Consider the following 22,165-nt stretch of genomic DNA (forward strand, 5'->3'; position numbering starts at 1 on the left):
GCTAGCTTTTAAGTATATTTTAAATTGTAACAGATATTCCAAATCGTTATGCAAACAGTGTCCTAATTTATATTCTCACCGTAAAACATGAGAGTGCACATTTTCCACTTGTAGTAAGCAATACTTACTCACAAGTATTCTACATTGTCAATTAAAATTACATTTTTTGACAACCTGGTACATACAAAATACATCATCATTATTTCTTTTAATTGCATTTAAGTACCATTTAGGGTATGTTCATTTTCATATATTCATTGTCTATTTATGCATATTTTATACACTTCTTGGTCATATCATTTGTCACTTCTACTGAATTATTTGGTTTTTCTTATAGGAGGTCATTACATATTAGAGAAATTGATCTTCGCATGTTAAATATGTTGCAAAAATTTAGTGACATCTGCTACTCAGAAGCTTCCCTTTTATCTGGCCAAATGATCACTTCTTTTCCTTTTGTAATTTCTGAGGATTGTGTCTTGCTTATAAAGGCCTTCCCTGCTCCCAAAACTATCAGATACAGTGAGCATTATAGTCATATAATATTTTCGTAGTTTAATGTTTTACATTTATGTTTTATATCTATAACCCCTGTGGATTTTAAAAAATAGAGTGAAGTCAGAATCTAGTTTTTTTTCTAATGGAAAAACAGCTGTCATTACATCATTTACTACATAATCGATTTTTTCCTTCACATTTGAAATATATTATTAAGTGTGCTTTTCTCTAAATACTTGAGGAAAATTGAGTCTCAGATGGTGGTTCTCAAAGTATGACGCAGGAATTTCTGGGAGTTCCTAAGATCCATTTAGACCAAAAATATTTTTATGATAATATTAATCAAGACATTCTCATTCTTTCATGTACATACAATGGGGTTTTCCAGAGGCTGTATGGCAAATGTTGATGTCATTGCTCTAATGGTTAATGAAATGTGTGCTCACGTATTCTTGTGTTTCAAAATTTTCTCTTTTACTTTCTAGTAGGGTACATTTTGATAGCTATAACTCACATAACAAAAGCTCTTTTGGATTCTTAATAATTTTTAAGAGTATAAAGGGGTTCAAGACCAAAAGTTTGGGAATCACTTATCTAGGAAGAGGTAGCATTTTTTTGTTTGTTTATTTTGTTTTTCTTGTTCTTTTTTTTTTGAGATGGAGTCTCGCTCAGTCGCCCAAGCTGGAGTGCAGTGGTGCAATCTTGGCTCACTGCAACCTCTGCCTCTCGGGTTCAAGTGATTCTCCTGCCTCAGCCTCCTGAGTATCTGGGACTACAGGCGCACATCACCATGCCTGGCTAATTTTTGTATTTTTTAGTAGAGATGGGGTTTTACCATATTGGCCAGGCTGGTCTCAAACTCCTGACCTTGTGATCCACCTGCCTCGGCCTTCCAAAGTGCTGGGATTACAGGCATGAGCCACCATATCCACCCGGTAGCATGTTTATTCTATGGCCATACATTTCCCCTAGACACATCTGCCTAGTCCCAGAGTACACATGCTCCAGATTGAGAAGTAAACAGTGAAAGAAAGGGTAAAAAGAACAGCTCTGCAAGGGTTTTTGCCCTGTCCTTTGTCCCCTCCTCTAATTATGTCTATCACTTTGAACAAGGACTATAGCCTAAAACAGCCCCTAGAATGTATTTTGTCAACATCCTGTTCTTAATTTACAATTCATCTTTTTCAAATTGAAACACATCATTTCTGGTTCCAGAGATTTCAGGTTATTTGAATTCTAAACAAATGGGAGTTACCTGTAGTTCAATTTTATTTATGGTTTTAACTCATCCCGTTGCCCTTTAAGAAAGGCCAATTTGTATGTGGGGGTGACTTTGTTTTTCTGATCAAGAGATGCAGTCGAGCTCCCTGGCTAAGGGTCTATGGTCATTTATTTTCTGGCAGGTGCTGCAGTCTGAACCATGGGTTAGACGGATTGGAAGCAGCAGGGATCTGGCCCCTTGAAACTCAGCCTGGTGTCCTTGACTCATTGGCAACTTACAAGCCTGACTCATGGCAGTCAGCCCAGCCAGCAGGGGGAGATAAAATAAGGTGGAAAAAGACAAGGGCCATTAGAATCTTAAATTCAGACGGCATCTCAAACATTGTCTAGTAACGCTTATCCTGCGAATGAATTATCTTTAAAAAAAAAAGAACTCAACAAGCAGCTTATGCACACTTAAAGATTTACTTTGACAGGAAACTTACTAACTCATAAGACAACTCTCACTGTTAAACAACTCACACTATCTCTAGTTAGAACGAATTTATTCTTCCTTCTCCACTCATTCAAATGCACATATGCCTCTCATGGCAATTGCTACTTCACTCAGGTGTCAACTGCTCAGTAAGCCTTCCCTGACTCCTCCTCCTCCAAGTTATGTCCAGGGAGTTGGAGATTCTCTCTTGAGCTCCTGTCACACTTTTGCGTACCTTGACTATGCATTTAGAAAGAACGTATTAGTTGCCTAGGCCTGGTGTATCAAATTGCCACAAGCTGCACAACTTACAACCACAGAAACTTAATCACTTACAGTTTGAAGGCCAAAAGTCCAAAATCAAGGTGTTGGCAGGTCTGTGCTTCTGCAAAAGGCTCTAAGGGAGAATCTTTCCTTGCCTTTTCTAGCTTCTTCTGGCTATTGGTATTTTTTGTCTTCCTTGGCCATATTACTCCAATTTCTGCCTCTGTCTTCGATGACCATTTCTCTATTATCTCTTATAAAGGCACTGGTCATTAGATTTAGCACCCACCTGGGTAATCCAGGGTGATTTCGTCTCAAGATCCTTAACTTTACATCTGCAGAGAATCATCCTCCAAATAAGGTAACATTCACAGGTTCCAAGAGTTAGAACAAGGACATATTTTGGAGGGAGCTACCACTCAATCCACTGCATGAGTGGGGATAGCAAAATGGTCACCCTTGGTCAAATCCAGCCTATAGATATCTGTATTTTTTCCTGCATGTTTATGCATTTGGACATTTTACCTAAATATCTGATTTCCATCTTCTTTGGGCAAATCAAAGGATCTGCAGCCACTGGACCTACATTCCCAATGGCATCTATCAGGGATCTGAGCACAGGCTATACACTTTAGGAGACATCTATGTTATCCAGTTCACCCAACCAATCCTTGCCATTTCCCAGACCATTTTACCTACTTGAACCTGAATTGACCCATCAGGTTCCCCTAGGCATTTAACTTAGTGACCTTTAATTTAATCACTGTTAATCTTGCCTAGTATATAATAAGACGGTATTTCAGGGGAAGATTAGGTTAATGATTTATACTTAGCATACACGTTTCAAAAGGCTTATGTTTTGGAGCAGGAAGAGACCTTGGAAATGCACCTAGACGCTGAAATTATCGAGGTCCAGAGAAGTTAAATGACTTGCCCAAGGTCACACAGCTAGCCAGTGTTGGAGGTCTGAGGAGAGATCAGTGTCTTGACTTCTAGGCCTTGCTCAACATGTCTGGAGGTGCCTCTTTGCACCATTCCCACACTGTAGACTAGAAGCCTCCATCTAGGACCCACCATATCTGTAAGGGGAAAAAAATAGAAATAGTCAAGAGGAAAACCTTCATGGTCTTTGTCTGTGAGTGGGACAAAAACCCAACTCAAAGGTTCAGCAGTTGCTGATGCTGATGGTCGCATTTCTTTTCCCTGGAACTGTGCCTTGGTCCTTTCTTGCAGTGAATGCATCAGACTTTAAGTTCTCTTATTTGACTTTACATTATCAGTGTCTGGGTCAGTGCCTGATACAAAGTAGTTGCTCAAAAATATGTGTTGGACTAAAGAATATAGAACTTACACTGAAGAGAAATATGTATTCCTTTAGCTCCTAGCTATAAACAGCTCTTATCTTATATTCAGCACCAGTACATTTTCCTTATGAAAATCCTTCACATTTATAATAGAACGATTTATAATCCTTTGGGTAGATACCAGTAATGCTATTGCTGGGTCAAATGGTATTTCTATTCCTAGATCCTTGAGAAATTGTCACACTGTTTTCCATAATGATTGAACTAATTTACACTCCCACCAACAGTGTAAAAGCATTTATATTTCTCCACATACACAAATATGTTCATTGTGGCACTGTTTACAATAGCAAAGACTTGGAACCAACCCAAATGCCCATAAATGATAGACTGGATAAAGAAAATGTGGCAAATCTACACCATGGAATACTATGCAGCCATAAAGAAAATGATTTCATGTCTTTTGCAGAGACGTGGATGAAGCTGGACCATCATTCTCAGCAAACTGACACAAGAACAGAAAACCAAATACCACATGTTCTCACTCATAACTGGGTGTTGAACAATGAGAACACATAGACACTGGGAGGGGAACATCACACACTAAGGCCTGTTGGGGGTTGGGGGAGCTAGGGGAGGGATAGCAGGGGGTGGGAGGATTGGGGAGGGATAATATTAGGAGAAATACCTAATGTAGATGATGGGGCGATGGATGCAGCAAACCACCATGGCATGTGTATACCTATGTAACAGTCTTGCATGATCTGCCCATGTACCCCAGAACAGAAGAAGAAGAATAAGAAGAATGAGAAGGAGGAGGAGGAGGAGGAGGAGGAGGAGGAGGAGGAGGAGGAGGAGGAGGAAACCTTTTACATTTGAACAATATGTAGCACAGGAAGGGATACCACGTTTGCACTCACCTTAATACTGATAAATCTCTATAAATAAAGAAGAGTGTTTTAGGTAAGATTTGGTTTATAAATAAGGAGGGCCTGAAAAAACATGGTAACTAAGTCAAGATAGGGATCTGTATCATGAAAGAGTAATCTGGAGATATGCAGAACAGGAGTGTCATGATGGTATTGTTATGTCATCAAGACCATGGGAGGCTCTTGTCTTTTTCAGCTATCCTCAGTATGCTGCTTCCATTTTGGTTATCATTCCTTCAGATATCACTTTTTGTTATTTCTGAGACACTAATTACATATATATGTTAGACATTTTCAAACTGCTCCCATGTTTCCCTTATGCTGTTTTCTATATTTTCTGTACTTTTCTCCTTATTAGTATCAGTCTGAATATTTTCTCTTGACCTATGTTCTGGTTCACAACTTCTCTTACAACTATGTCTAGTCTGCTATTAAAACTTTCTGTAGTGTTCTTAGTTATTTTGTTTTCCATTTCTAGAATTTCTTTTTAATGCTTCTTTACATCTTTCAGTTATCTGCAAACATTTCCCATCTTGTCGTTGAATTTTTGTAACATACTAATCACATATACTTCAACATTTTTGCCTAACTCAAATACATGTTCCATTTATGAATCTCTTCCTATTGTCTATTTTCTCTTGGTATTGGTCACGTGGCCCTTGTCTTTTGGTAGGCCTGGTAAATTTTCATTGAGTATTGGATATTGTATGAGAAAATCTTAGAGCTAATTTGAGTTCAAAATGATGCCATCTTCCTCCAAAAAGGGTATAATTCTATGTCTGGCAGGCAGTTATGATAAGGGCTGTTTACCTATGCAATCAGGATAGAACTGATTTGAAACCTGTGCTTCCATTTTTATGAGAACTAACTCATCTCACCACCACTTCTAGATTAGAGCACTAAGGGGCTCCAACTGAAGCCTGGGGTGTTTGCTGTGGCCCCTCTTGCTTTATGACCTAGGCTCTAATTTCTGAGAGGCTATGCTTTATAAGACTGTAGATGATGTCTTATAAGACTGGAAGGTCTCTTCAGCTCTCAATGTCTCAACCAATGCTTTTGGCTTTTCTCAGCCTCTAAACCACCACACTGGAGGAGATAAATGATTTAGATGGATGAGAGGCAGTGAATTTTCATTCCATTCCCCAAGAACCTCATGAACATAAACCTACATGGATGCAGTGGATAAAATGTGAAGGAGATGGGAGAGGATTCCTCAGTGAACTTCATGCCCATGGTGTGGGAGATGGTAGAGTTTACCAAGGACATCCTTGGCTTTTTTGGCCTTTCTCAGCACACCCAGATCACCCTGCTTAAAGTTGGCACGTTTGAAGTGCATGACCCTTTGTGCTTTTCAGTCTCAACCTTGGCAGAAAGGTCCAGCAGAAAGGCCAGTGATATCTGGGGTCACAGTGACTCTGTACTTAGACCCTATGACTAATTAAGGCAAGCAGCATCCCTTCCACTCCTGTCCTTTGGTTCCTCCAATCCCTGCTGCCTTTATAGCTCCCAATATTTTCAAATCAGTATTTTGTTGATACGGTTTGGCTGTGTCCCCACTCAAGTCTCATCTTGAATTCCCATGTGTTGTGGGAGGGACCTGGTGGGAGGTAATCGAATCACAGGGACAGGTTTTTCCTGTGCTGTTCTCATGGTAGTGAATGAGTCTCATGAGAGCTGATGGTTTTAAAAAGAGGAGTTCCCCTGCACAAGCTCTCTCTCTTTGCCTGCTGCCAACCATGTAAGATGTGACTTGCTCCTTCTTGCCTTCCACTATGATTGTGAGGCTTCTCCAACCACATGGAACTGTAAATCCAATTAAACCTCTTTCTTTTGTAAATTGCCAAGCCTTGGGTATGTCTTTATTAGCAGTGTGAAAATGGACTAACATAGTACATTGTTACCAGTATAGTGGACACTGCTGAAAAGATATCTGAAAGTGTCGAAGCAACGTTGGAACTGGGTTACAGGCAGAAGTTAGAATAGTTTGGAGGACTCAGAAGAAGACAGTAAAATGTGGGAAAGTTTGGAACTTCCTAAAAACTTGTTGAATGGCTTTGACAAAAATGCTGATAGTGACATGAACACTGAAATCCAGGCTGAGGTGGTCTCAGATGGAGATGAGGAACTTGTTGGGAACTGGAGTAAAAGTGACTCTTGCTATGTTTTAGCAGAGCGAAGCATTTTGCCCCTGTGCTAGAGATTTGTGGAACTTTGAACTTGAGAGAGATGATTTAGGATATCTGGTAGAAGAAATTTCCAAGCAGCAAAACATTCAAGAGATGACTTGAATGCTGTTAAAGGCATTCCATTTTTTAAAAGAAGCAGAACATAAAAGTTTGGAAATTTTGCAGCCTAACAATGCAATAGAAAAGAAAATTCCATTTTCTCAGGAGAAATTCAAGCCGGCTGCAGGAATTTGCATAAGTAATGACGAGCTGAATGTTAATACCCAAGACAACTAGGAAAACGTCTCCAGAGCATGTCAAAGGTCTTCACGGTAGCCCCTCCCATCACAGGCCTGGAGACCTAGGAGGAAAAAGTGGTTTCATGGGTCAAGCGAAGGGTCTTTCTGCTGTGTGCAGCCTAGGGACCTGGTGCCTGGTGTCCCAGTTGCTCCAGCCATGACTGAAAGGGGCCAACATAGAGATTTGGTTGTAGCTTCAGAGGGTGCAAGCCTCAAGCCTAGGCAGCTTCTATCTGGTGTTGAGCCTGCCAGTGCATAAAAGTCAAGAATTGGGGTTTGGGAACTTTCACCTAGATTTCAGAAGATGCATGGAAATGCCTGGATGTCCAGGCACAAGTTTGTTGCAGGGACAGGACTCTCATGGATAACCTCTGCTATGGCAGTGAAGAAGGGAAATGTGGAATTGGAGCACCCACACAGAGTCACTGCTGGGGCACCACCTAGTGAAGCTGTGAGAAGAGGGCCATTGTCTTCAAGACCCCAGAATGGTAGATCCCCTGACAGCTTGCACCATGTGCCTGGAAAAGCCATAGACACTCAATGCCAGTCTTTGAAAGCATCCAGGAGGGAGACCATAGCCTGCCAAGCCACAGGTGTGGAGCTGTCCAAGACCATGTAAACCCACCTCTTATATCAGTATGACCTGGATGCGAGACATGGGGTCAAAGGAGATCATTTTGAAACTTTACAATTCGACTGCCCTGCTGGATTTTGGAATTGCATGGGGTATGTAGCCCCTTGATTTTGGCCAATTTCTCCCATTTGGAATGGCTGTATTTATCGAATGTCTGTACCCTCATTGTAGCTAGGGAGTAACTAACTTGCTTTTGATTTTACAGGCTCATAGGTGGAAGGAACTTGTCTTGTCTCAAATGAGACTTTTTAGCTAATACTGAAATGAGTTTAGACTTTGGGGACTGTTTGGAAGGTATGATTGGTTTTGAAATGTGAGGACATGAGATTTGGGAGGGGTCAGGAGTGGAATGATATGGTTTGGCTGTGTCTCCACCCAAATCTCATTGAATTTCCACATATTTTGGGAGTTACCCAGTGGGAGATAATTGAATCATGGGGGCAAGTCTTTTCTGTGATGTTCTCCTGATAGTCAATGAGTCTCCAGAGAGCTGATGGTTTTAAAAAAAGAAGTCCCCTTGCACAAGCTTTCTCTCTCTTTGCCTGCTGCCATCCATGTAAGATGTGACTTGCTCCTCCTTGTCTTCCACCATGGTTGTGAGGTTTCCCTAGCCACCTGGAACTGTAAGTCCAATTAAACCTCTTCTTTTGTAAATTGCTCAGTCTCAGGTATGCCTTTATCAGCAGTGTGAAAACAAACTAATACATTTATTTTTTAAAAATCCCAGCTTTTCTAGCTGTTCTTAATAGGAAAATTAGTCTGTTAAAATTAGGTCCCAGTACTAAAAGTAGAAGCAATTTAAGTTTCAAAATCACCTCATGACTATAAATGGTTACAAGTCTTCCAGCTAATTTATGTCCTAGGCCTAAAACAAGAGGAGGTATCAGATAAGGGCCTTTTTCTCTTTTTAAGGAGTCTTCAAAGAAGTGTTACACAATAAGTTGCTTACATCTCATTGGTCAAAATTTAGTCATGGGGCCACATTGAAAGAAGCAGAAGCCAAGAAATTCAGTCTTTTCACTTAATATGTAATGATCCAGTTACAAACCAGGGTGTGCTGCTAAGGGAAAATAGGAGAATGTATACCGGGGGTAAGCAACTAACACTCACCATCAAAAGCAATGTTCCGAAAGTAGTCTTTGTAGGAAATTTCATAACTTGGGTTAAAAAGAACTTCTTTTTTATTTTCTTTAAATTATACTTTAATTCTGAGGTACATGTGCAGATCGTGCAAGATTGTTACATAGGTATACACATGCCATGATGGTTTGCTGCATCCATCCCCCCGTCATCTACATTAGGTATTTCTCTTAATGTTATCCCTCCCCAATCCCCCTACCCACTTCTAGTCCTCCTTTAGCTCCCCAACCCCCCAACAGGGCCTGGTGTGTGATGTTTCCCTCCCTGTGTCCATGTATTCTCTATGAATATTTTCTTGAGAGGGGGACAGCAGGTTGCAATATAAAAATTTACTACCTTTATTAAAAAGTGGTATAAATAATGTCTCATTAGGGTAACACACAGAAACGTATATCAGGGCAGAAGAAGAAAAGATGGCTTTTGGTATATGTGATTGTAAATTTAAAAGCCTATAACCATCAGGCTGATTACTAAAATGAGTGAAATGGGTGCAAGGTGGCAAATGCTGCATTCTTAGTGCTAATGACTGGGTGGAGCTGAGTGGAGACCATTTTCCCTCAGTGAGCGAGTGCTCCCCACTTCGCCACAATCTCTAAGGTCTCAGACCATTGAAACTGAATCTTGAGTTGACAATGGATGCAACTAATAGTGGCAGAACCAAACCTGGACATTGAGCTGGTTTCTCAAAGAGCTATCTTTAGAGTGCTAGGGCTAGTGTCTAGATGCTGGCTTGCCACCTACTTTCTAACACTGGGTGTAATGTTTAACCCCTTTGAGCCTCATTTTCTCTACCAGAAAGGCAGAAATGATCACCACGGTAAAAACCTTACAAGGTTGTGGTGAAATCAGAGGACAACACTCTTCACAGCAGGCAACTGCAGCAGGTCAGTAGGAGATTTGCCCTTCCTGTGCTTGATTTCTCAAATATGACAGCATGGCAGGCAGACCCCAAACACCTGCATCTGAGGGCACTTATTGTTGGACAAATGACTGTCACCTGTCAGGTGATGCCAATCATATTCAGGCTTAGGGATGGCAAACCTGGTGGTCTGGGTCCCGATAAGTCCTCTTTGTTTTACCCTCCTGCTTATGACTCCTCTTGGCTGGCTCCCAAATCTTCAGTATTAGATTGTATAATCCCACTTTTAATAATGCTCAGGATATTTGCTTCCCTCGGGGGACTGCGATCACAGCGGTGGAGGGTATTAAAATGGAGCTGAATGCCATGCGGAGCACTTACCCTTTAAGCTGTGTGTATGTGGGCACAGCGTTTTGCCTGTGTGCACACAAGGGATATGTGTGTGTGTGTGTGTGTGTGTGTGTGTGTGTGTGTCTATGTGTGTGCATTCTCTTGGTCTTCTGAGATTTTTTTTGTAAACAAAATATTACATTGAACACCCAGTTCATTTGCAATGTTAAAACAAAGCACTGCAAAATTAGTTCAAAACTCAGGTTTCCTCAATCAATGAGGTTATTATCTTCCAAATTCTGTGTTTTTATTTCTCCTAAATGGCATTAGCTCAGCCTTAGCCTTAAGGGCATAGTAACACCTCATGAGACCTCAGAAACACTAAGTTAATACATAGTTGAATTTATTCAAAGTTAGTTGAATTTATTCAAAGTTATTTGAATTGTACTTAGTATTTTAAACTTTGCATAAACTGAGTAGTAATCAGGGACATGATTTGCTCCCATTTATAATAATATGTTTTGAGATCCATGTTTTTTACCCCCTTGACCTGACTGTTCCAGTAATCAAGTGGCCATACTAAAAAATAATTGGTAGAGAGCAGAGAAAAGAAATATACAGAGTTACTAATATACACCAGGGTTTAAGCTGACATGAAATTTTATCTTAATTATCGGACAAATTTGTACTCCCACTATCTAATTCAATTTGCATGCATCGGTAGACACTTATTAAAGGTAATATTACATCTGTCATTTTAAGACTGGTGAGAATTTTATCATATGAGCTGCATAAAACAGCCACTCTATTATGTACAGAACTCTTTTGTACGGCTTAAAATAACCAGCATTGCATCCTAATTAAGTATTTTTTGTAATTGTCTTCAGGGCAGTCATAGTCTTGTCCATTTTGTGTCCATCTTGTAAGTTATTTGGATGCAGAGTTGAAGTTTCAAGAATGTACTACTCCTCCCCTCTGCTTTCTCATTCAGGGTGAAAAATGAGAGCTTTACTAATAAAATGTAAACTGGAATAAAATGTTCAAATAAGGTTTTATGAGAAGCATGCAATACATAAACCCATCTTAGAATTCTCCACTGGATTTAGAATTCTGCTGTATACAAATATATTAGGCCGCCTGAGGCATGATAGCTGAATACGTAGGGGTTATTTCTGAGATGAGTTTATTAGATTTGTATGTTGTATAAAATGAATTGGTAAAGTGCTAATATAACATTATCAATTCAGGGTAACAATGGCAGTTTCTGAGCATAAAGCCCTAAAATGCCATTCGATGTTAATATGATACTTTCCAAGACCCCAACATAAGCTTCCGGCTTTCTGCTTTGAGCTTCAGGACTCTGAGACACTTCAGGTGAAAATTCACTTCCACAAAGCCCACCTGTCTGTGCGCACTTTGTTCCCCTGTTACAGCCATCTTGATTTCAGAGCTCTTTTGTTCCACCAGGGAAGGAAATGCAAAAAAAAAAAAAAAATGAAAATAACCATTGGCCTGAAAGGGAAGAGAGGAAAGTCCAATAGAGTGGGTGTCCCCAGACAGAGGCTGCCAGTTCAGGGCTCAGGAAAGGGTACAAAGTGAGGCTGGGAAACCAGTGGATGGCTGGGCCCCTTGCTCCTCAGCTGCCTTCATTTGTTTCTGAGGTTCTAGATGTTCCCAGAAATGGAAGAATCAAGGGTTGCTGCTTTGGACTTGCTAATCTCTGAGTCCGAAAGTGTGCTTGACATGATCTCAAATACCTTTTATTCTTGGTAGCAGAATTCGTTTTTTCTTGTCCTGCCTTAAAAAAAAAAAAAAAAAGCAACCTTTGTGTGTCATTGGGTAAGAGCTCTACAGAGTTGGAACCAGATGTCACCCACTCACAAAATTATCGAAGCATTCAGTTGGTTAGAACTCCCTTCTTAAACAGGAACTTTTAAAAAAACTTAAGCCAAAGCATTTAAAATAGGATTTCAATTTTTAATTTTTTACTGAGACAAAAACCCAATCTTTAACTGTTTGTGAGAAGTGAGCAATTTAACTTGGTCTACTAAAGTGGTTTTTTCATTACTGTTTCATAATTGTAACAGGATGCACTTAGTTTTGGAGGATGGTGTTTCTTATTTTAAACCATCTCAGAATCAAGATATTCTTACACTACTTCAGTGCTTCTTCAGCAACCATCCCATTGCTGATTTTTTAACTCCCCAAATATGTCACAGTGTGTCTTCCAGGTCTTGGAGGGGAGGGGAGGGAAGGAGAGATTTCATTCTCTTGTCCGTCCTAGAGAAGCAGATGAATAATTCATGGAGCCACATGGAGGTCTTCTCTGAGACTTCTCTGGAACATGTCTGAGCAGCGGAAGGACCAGAAAACTTACAGTCACAGTGTGCCGTGTCAAAGAACAGTCAATCAATCTCCAAAGAAATGTGAAGAGAACAGGTTTTTCATGCCTGTGCACTGGGAAGGAGCCAAATGTGTGTTGCCATTTGATGGTAGAATCAGTGTACACCTGTTCCGACCAGCTGTCAACATAACCTGTGTCAGAGGCATGTCTCACACCCGCTGGATCCTCACAGCGGGCCGTGTCTGTATGACAGTCAGGACAGACAGCACAGGCAACTTGGGGATCAGGAGAGGAGGAGCTTGCAGAGCCATTGCAGGGACACAGATGTGTGAGGAGCTTGATAAAAGAAGGAAACATCTGAGGGAATAAGCTCAAACAAAAAACAGCAAATGTCATTTGCATTATATAATTACGGCCAACCATTGAGTCCTTTGTAATAACACTCAGTAGGCCGATGTTAAACCTACAGTGAGTGATAAAAAGACCTCAGCTTGAAAAAAGGTCAGCGTGAATTAGTATATATTTGCTGATTAATTCAGAGTGTGCCTCCGTAAATTTTATAGTCCAGGGGCCCAGGCTGGTTTGAGACAGCCTCCTATGAAATTCAAATATGCTTCATTCAGCACAGACTACCATTGCAACCTGGCATTGTGCTTTATGGAAAACTTTATCTAGCAAACATGTAAACATACAGGCCTGTGGCAAAATATAGAGATGGCTGTGTTTGTGAACATGTAAATTCCGAAGAACAAGACATACACAGGCACAGGCAATAAAGAGACCTGCCCTGTTAACTCTCTGATCACACACAGAAAACAAGACATGTGACTGTGGACAACACACACCACCTGACTGTGCATGTCTGAGATGGCAGGGCTGCTGGAGAGATTCTCGCCTTTTTACCAAAACCTCGGTAATCAGGACTGCTAGTGGCAGTGGCAATGGCAGTCTTCTACGATGCTGTTTAGTAGGTGCTCAGAGGAAAGGGTAACTGTTTGGGGAGGTTTAGATAAAATGCATATAAGGAAATTGTTTAGCCTAAGGGGATTGACCTTCAACTGCTTGGAAGATTAGAAATACAGAGTCTGCTTTAAGATGGAACTCGTCTTAATGAACATCTACTATGTGCAAGTTGACTTGTCAACTTCAATTCTTACAACTGCTCTGTGAGATATCAATTATCATGTCCACGAAACAACTCTCCCAGAATGACACAGTTTCCAAATGGTGCTCTTGGGATTTGACCATAAGTTTCAATACTTCCAAAAGCCCATGCTTCCCACTTTACCCTTATTGTCTTTCTTTGCAGTTACTCACTACACACTTGTTGAACTTATTTGCTGAATCTTTTGCCAGATGTTCTGAGTTGGGAACCTGCGTGCAGGGGATAGACACTGGCAGATTTCAAACACTTACTAGTTTATTTCAACCCACCCCCTTCCCCAGAAAGTCGGGAACTGCAGCTGGCAGCTCCACCCCATGTGCATTGCTCCAATTCAAGGACCTTTTCTCCTGCCTCCAAACCTGGGTTTTCCAATTGATTCTACATAGTGGCTTTTCTTTGTATGAAAATGAAGACCCCTACTCTAAAACTCTGGCCGAGTTCTACCATTCTCCTCAACAGTCTTCAAACAATAGACCAAGCAGCTAGTTCTTTAAAGCTACTGAATCTGTTGGTTTCATTGGCCAAAAGAGCCCCTCTCCATAATTAGAGAGGTTTGCTAACACTTCAGCATAGAATGCAGTGGGAGATGATGGGGGTGCATTCACCTACTGACTTCAGCATCCCATTGGTTGAGAGCGGCTCCACCATGTGCCAACCCTTTCACCCTCAGAGCTACTCCTGCACTCAGCCATCAACCTGCTTGGAACCCCCACTGCGGCCACCAGTTAATTCATGGGGGCCAAGAAGAATGATATGCGGCATGAATAGCACATGCTACCGTCTAGGAGACTAGAAAGAGATGAGTCCAAAGAGTGAACTTGAGTTAGGATCCAAGAAGGGTTCCGGGATATCAAGGAAAGGAAGCAAAATCCAATATAGATTCAAAGGAGCAGACTGAAGTCCAATGGCCCCTATGGATCTTGACCCAGGGTGGGGTCAAGATCTTGTGCTGGCCTTGTTCCTCTGTCAGGATTCAGCTCAGGAAACAGAAACCTTCTGAGGATTTTGGACAGAAAAAAATGAATACCATGGAGCCATTGCTTGAAAAATATTTAGAAGGGCTGGGAGGAGCATATGTTAGGAACCAGCACAAAGCTACCAGTTTCAACGTCACATCACCCTGGCTGTGGTCCAGAGGTCAAGGAGCCAGCACACTATTGCAGTGGCACTGCTGTGAGATGCTGGAACACAGAATAGGACCACTGCATATTCTCATCTCTGCCCAGCCGTCCTTGCCAGCAACCATTATGGCCACTGGCTGGCATCTTCCAAATCCCCTACAAATGCGTTAGATTAGCAGAACGTAATTTGCATCCAGAATCCTAGCTGCCAAGGTTTCTGGGCAATGTGGATTTTAGTTTTCTAACCTTTCCAAATAAAATGAAGAGAAAATGGAGGTTGAGAAAGCCAATTCCAGCATTTACTAGACCACATACAATCTGAGATGGGTACAGCTGTTTTGAAGTAGTTATATTTTACTGTGTAAATGGAGCTGACCGAATTCCCATGAGAAACAGAATAAGACCAAGATTTCTTTTTCCTCTATCTTGAGTTTACAGTCTAAATTGACCCATCAAGATAAATGAAGACTTGGAGGTAGCAGGGATCACATTTCAAAATGAACCCACCCTCATAGCTTGCAAGCTGAGACTGACTCCCCTAGCTGTTTTCAGAAAGATAATAGAGGCCCTCCCCATCCTTTCTCCAGTAAAGCTCTGAGCTCATCTTAGGCACTGTTTCTCTTCTGACTTTGCTCATCGCAAGGTTGTCTCCTAAAGAGCAGGGGCTCTTCCTACATTGTCTTTGAATGCCCTGCATAAGCACTGGGTGCCCAGCAGCTCCATGAATGGACATGGAATGGATGAAGCATTGCCCACCTCGCCAGGTGTGTTGGGTTTTGCGAGGGTGCCATCCTTCACTCAGCCCATCCTGTCCTGCTACCAGTAGCATTCTTACATGGGTCACATGGGTCAGAAGCTGGACATCAGGCTGGGCTGAGACAGGACAACCATATAGACATGAAACGGTGGCCTCCCTAGTGAGCTGGATCCCCTGAGCTCCCATGCTTCCAGATCCATGGCAGGCAGGTTTCCAAGGAAGTTATTGTAAAGCCATCCCTCTTGGCTAGGAGTACCCTGGCACTCAGAACGTAGCAATGTGGTTTCCTTGGTACAAATCCACTACATTTGAAAGTCAGGACTATCTATTATATCTGGGGAAACACCCGAGTCCCCACCAGTCTCTCCTTTCCCCATTCCAGCCCACTGTGACATCTACCCACAAAACCCATGGAAGGATCCCTTTGGCAACCACATCTTTAGAAAACTGACATTATAAGAAAAGCAGAACCAAGTCATACATCCACCAGTTTTATATAATTTCTTTCCAAATTACTGATCGAGTTTCATATCCATCTGTTTTATCCAAGGAAAATAAAGCTACCAATTTAAAAATATATAAAAAATAAATTTCTACCTGATTCCAAGCCACCATGCCCACTAACATGGACAAATCCCTTTTAACTTTCCTATCCTCCTCCTCCTCCTTGTCCTTCTTCCATTTTCTTTTCAGAAAAAGGAGAGTGGTAAGAAAAAGTGAGTGTTAGATTATGTCTGCATTGTGTGGAAAGCTAAGCTGTTATCAAGTGAGACTGATGGAACCAGATAATACCATTTCATCCTATAGGCTCTTGTTACTCATTTTGGCTTGGGTTGGGTCTAAATTGTTTATGTAAAGGGATTCTACACTCCGTTTCTTTCTGCAAAAGCCAAGAGCAACCTATATAAAGTTCTAGCTAGACCACCTACAGCCCAGCCTCCGGTGATTTTCATGTGTGGCCCAGCTCCTTGGCCTGGCTTCTGCCATGCTGAGAATGAGCATAGCACCTAAAAAGTAGAGGCTGGCCAACTGGGCTCCAGAATCCAGGGGAGAGGAGTTCTGCCTATTCCACGGACCTTCCAAAAGGGAATCAGTAATACATGAGAAAGACTTCATTGCCTTGTGGAGTACCTGAATTGCACCATCTAAATTTATCCCTTTGCATTTCAAAATCTTCTTGTTTTTAAGGAATCACTGTGATAATAAGATGGGATTTCAGGATGCCCTAAAAAGAAACCTGCTTTCTGAGCAACCATGGTTTTTCCTCTGTGTCAATGCCTGTGTACACACAGAACATTCAGGTCAATTTACAGAGGCATCTAGGTTAAAAATGAGACTGCAAGCATCACTGTGAGTAGAGAGAAACAGAGCTGGCACATCAGCACGGCATGCATAATCCAGTAGCCTTGAGTACTTCTTTTTTTTTTTCCTGGAAAAGTTACATTTATTAATTAAAAAAAGAATATATATATATATATATATATAGTTGCATTTTAGGTTCTGGGGTACACGTGAAGAACATGCAGGATTGTTGCATAGGTACCTACATGGCAATGTGGTTTGCTGCCTCCATCTCTATTACCTATATCTGGCATTTCTCCCAATGTTACCCCTCTCCAACTTTCTACTCCCACAGTCCCTCTCCTAGTCCCCCACAACAGACCTCAGTGTGTTATGCTCCCCTCCCTGTGTCCATGTGTTCTCACTGTTCAACACTCACCTATGAGTGAGAACATGCAGTGTTTGATTTTCTGTTCTTGTGTCAGTTTGCTGAGAATGATGGTTTCCAGGTTCATCCCTGTCCCTACAAAGGACACAAACTTATCATTTTTTATGGCTGCATAGTATTCCATGGTGTATATGTGCCATATTTTCCCTGTCCAGTCTATCATCAATGGGCATTTGGGTTGGTTCCAAGTCTTTGCTATTGTAAACAGTGCTGCAATAAACATACGTGTATATGTGTTTGTATAATAGAACGATTTAGAATCCTTTGGATATATACCCAGTAATGGGATTGCTGGGGTCAAATGGAATTTCTATTTCTAGGTCCTTGAGGAATCGCCACACTGCCTTCCACAATGGTTGAACTAATTTACACTCCCACCAACAGTGTAAAAGAGTTCCTATTTCTCCACATCCTCTCCAGCATCTGTTATCTCCAGATTTTTAATGATCGCCATTCTAACTGGGGTGAGGTGGTATTCAATGTAGTTTCGATTTGCATTTCTCTAACGACCAGTGATGATGAGCATTTTTTTATATATTTGTTGGGCTCATATATGTCTTCTTTTGAAAAGTGTCTGTTCATATCCTTTGCCCACTTTTGAATGGGGTTGTTTGTTTTTTTCTTGTAAATCTGTTTTAGTTCTTTGCAGATTTTGGATATAAGTCCTTTGTCGGATGGGTAGATTGCAAAAATTTTTTCCCATTCTGTTGGTTGCCAGTTTACTCTAATGATTGTTTCTTTCACTGTTCAGAAGCTCTGGAGTTTAATTAGATCCCATTTGTCTATTTTGGCTTTTATTGCCAATGCTTTTGGTGTTTTAGTCATGAAGTCCTTGCCTATGCCTATGTCCTGAATGAGTTTGCCTAGGTTTTCTTCTAGGGTTTTTATGGTGTTTGGTCTTACCCTCAAGACTTTAATCCATCTGGAGTTAATTTTAGTGTAAGGTGTTAGGAAGGGGTCCAGTTTCTGCTTTCTGCACATGGCTAGCCAGTTTTCCTCACACCATTTATTAAACAGGGAATCCTTTTCCCATTGCTTGTTTTTGTCTGGTTTATCAAAGATCAGACAGTTGTATTGTTTTGCCTCTGAGGCCTCTGTTCTGTTCCATTGGTCTATATCTCTGTTTTGGTACCAGTACCATGCTGTTTTGATTACTGTAGCCTTGTAGTATAGTTTGAAGTCAGGTAGCATGATGCCTCCAGCTTTGTTTTTTTGTTTAGAATTGACTTGGCTATGTGGCCTCTCTTTTGGTTCTATATGAAGTTTAAGGTGATTTTTTCCATTTCTGTGAAGAAGGTCATTGGTAGCTAGATGGGGATAGCATACTTCTTAGTTGCTGATTGAAAATAAATTCTAGCATTTGGACAACTAGGCTGGCCAGAAAAGGAAAGGAAAGGAGAGGAAGGCAAAGATGGAAATTCCTTGAGCTGAGTTTTGCTGACTTTAGATCTTTGTTGAGAGTCATCTCATGCAAAAGACAGTCCAGCCTGGGTCACTGCATATGGTTGTTCAGTTTACCCTCTATTCAAGTGCATCTGGTCAAGCTAACAAGTTGTGCTGAAAACCAACCCTCTACTTTGTTTGCCCAGATACATTCATCCGTGGTAGGCTGCAATGGCACAGAGGGAGAGAGCCTTTTTCCAATGAACTTGGAGGTGTCATACATCAGGCCCAGGCTGACATGAGAATCTCCTTTGGATGCTTAGCTTGACACTTGGTCCTCAACACTTCCCATTAAATGGCACCTGTGGAGTTGGGAGTGAATACTTGAAGACAGTCATTACAATTAGGTTCAAATATATTTTTGCATGAGTTTGTTTAAGGTGGGCAGAGAATTATTTCACTTGGTTCTGTGGATGGTGGATTATAGAATAGAACATGGAGTGAGAATTCTGTAAGAGGCAGAAGGAGATGAAAATGATGAAGATGACAAAGTTGATGAAGAGTAGACAGTACACTTACTTGTTGGTGCAAAGTGTTGGGCAAAATGACCTTTACAGTACCTTCCAGATGTGGCTGCTCACTTCTACATCCACTTTTCATTTGTTCTTGGTGGCAGATACAGATTGCACACTATCTAAAATGTACTGGAAGATCTATTCAGAGATGAAAACTCAACTGTCTAAGAAGCTAAGTTCAGGCACAGCAGAAGTTAAAAAAAAAAAAGAAAGAAAGAAAGAACACAGTTTTTCTGATAAAATGGCTTCTTTAGCCTGAGTGAGGCAAAGATCCAGACAATAAAATAATAATTTAATAGCCTTGAAGTCAACCAGCCAAATACAATAACATTAATTAGCCTTTTATGTTCAATTCACAACTAATTCTGTTGTCCACTTATTTTTGTTTCAAAAGGATTACTAATGAAATGCTTAATATTTCACCAGGTTCTGGATTCAGTTCCACACTGGCTGGTAATTTTCTCTTATATAGCTTGAAATTGTTCTCTCGATAATTTCACCACAGAGTGTATCTACATCACAAGATCACTGACTGTGCCAGGGAAGCCTTCTCAGTCTTTGACAATTGGATAATAGCTTCACTTTTAGCCAGTAGAGGAAGTCAAGAGCAAGAACGTACAGAAAATGGGAGTATAATTCATTATTCAAATCTGCAAGTGATGCACTGAAAACAGAGAGAAGAGGAATAATGGTGTCATTATTTTTATTACTCTCGTTGGGCAAATCTTGCATGAAACATTAAAAGAGACCGGGGTGAGCTTTCTGACTACACAGTGACAAATTGACTATCGGAGCAATATTGATGAGAAGAAAGTAAAGCAGACAGATTTTCTGTAGAAGATTTGCTTTTCTATTAGTGGGCCGATTGGCTATTTTCTTGTTGCTGGGTGCTTATCAAAATTCCCATCATTTTTTATCCTTTGGAATCTATGCTGGTGACTGAGAAGGAAAGAAGTGTGGTTTCCTGGACTCCTAAGAGTGGAGACAGAGATTCTCCAGAGCCGTGGTGCCTGGCATGAGTGATGAAGGCCAAGTGAGCAGGTACGAGGCCTTCAAGTCATAGGCAGTCTATATGGGAATGAGACTTTCTGGAGATGCTAATAGGAACCAGAGTAGCATTGATTTGTTTTCTCTCACACTTACAAAGTCCCCACACCTTTAATCATTTTAAAAAATATTTCTGTTTACTAATTTCTATTTCTGGGTTCTTTCTGCACTGAAACATACTCATCACCACTCCATCCAGGGAAGTCTTTTTAAGCTTTGCAAGAAAACTGAAGGCCTAGATGGGTACACTGGGGACCAAGCTATTGTGTAGGATGATGGAACCAGGTGGACAAGAGGAAAGAAGGGCCTCAGGGGCTTTTAAAAATAGGATGTGAGGTTGTCTGATTGCTGCGATTTCAGGGCCACTTGGAAGAGTTCTTATATCACCCTTCCACCTCCAACATGAGTTCATTCTCCAAGGTGCCTGGTGCCTGGAACTTATCCATTACAAATTTTTTCCTTTGGGGCTTTCTCTACAGTGCTTTAAGTAAGCAAATAACTCTGAGAAAGTAGTGAGTTTATCTATTGCTTGCTAAAGTGTTAGTGATCAGTCAACCTAACTGACATGGCTTAAGTATGTGTCCCCACCCAAATCTCCTGTCTAATTGTAATCCCCAGTGTGGAAGGTGGGGCCTGGTGGGAAGTGACTAGATCATGGAGGCAAATTTCCCCTTGCTGTTGTTGTGATAGTGAGTGAGTTCTCATGAGGTCTGGTTGTTAAAAAGTGTGTAATACTTCCCCCTTCTCTCTCTCCCTCCTGCTCTGGCCATGTGAAACTGTGCCTTCATTTCCTTTGCCTTCTGCCATGAGTGTAAGTTTCCTGAGGCCTCCCTCGTCATGCTTCCTGTACAGCCTGCAGAATCATGTACAGCCTTTAAAATCATCATCTTTAAAAGAGCCAAGTAAACCTCTTTTCTTTATAAGTTACCCAGTCTCAGTTATTTGTTTTTAGCTGTGTGAGAACAGGCTAATTCAACAGCTCTTTTCCCAACTGTAGGGGCAAGGAGAGAGAGAAAGAGAAAAAAACTGTGTGACAGAGGCATTTCAGAGATCTGGAAGAATGAAAGACGCACAGAAAGGGAGGGGAGGCGAGAGGAGACAAGGAGAAAAGGAAGTGTGAAAAGCGATGTTCTTATCACCTCACTAATAGAAAGCCAGCCACTCTGTGGCTCACCCAGCCCCTCTAAATTTTACTGTCCAGTTGATGCAGGGTCATAACACCAACAGAGGTGCAAATAACCCTGTTTGAAATCTGATGAGGACTTTGCCGACTACCACTGGAGTTGGCCCAATTTACAGTAGAAAGCTAACCTCGTTAAGCCTTTGAGTGAGCCAGTAGACTCTTATTAGAGGGCTGGGTTCAGGATGGTTCGGGAATGCATGTGACCTTAGGAAACAACCTTACATATCTGATCTTCTCAGTTTTTGTCATCGCAGAATGGCCTTATCATATCAAGCCTCATAGGAACCAACTCATTTATGCATTTATTCAGCCAATATGCATTCAGCAGTTCCTATGTGCCAAGCATGATCACAGGAGCAGTGGATACTGAAAGAAAAACAAAAATCAGACAAACCTCCTCTCATCATGGAGATTCCTTTCTAGTAACAATGTTTTTGAAAGGACTTCGTGAGTAGTTAGGTGCTGCAAACATGTAAAATTGTATTATTTTGTGGAAACAGAAATCATCTCTCTTTTGATCCTAGTTTTGCTTTCTGGGGTAGCACAGGGCAAGTGTCAGCCTTCTCTACAGAACTGCTTTATTCAAGTATTTGAAGATAACTTTCACGTGTACCCCAGCTTTTGCCTCTTTGTACTAAACACCCTTGGTATCTTCCATTGTTCCTCCTGTGGCTCACTTTGCAGACCCTCCCCTTCCTGGCTGTACTTGCCATGTCCCTGAGAGGGTGGGGCCCTTGGGCAAA

Source organism: Callithrix jacchus, chromosome 6 (genome assembly GCF_049354715.1).
Source record: "Callithrix jacchus isolate 240 chromosome 6, calJac240_pri, whole genome shotgun sequence".
NCBI lineage: Eukaryota > Metazoa > Chordata > Mammalia > Primates > Cebidae > Callithrix > Callithrix jacchus.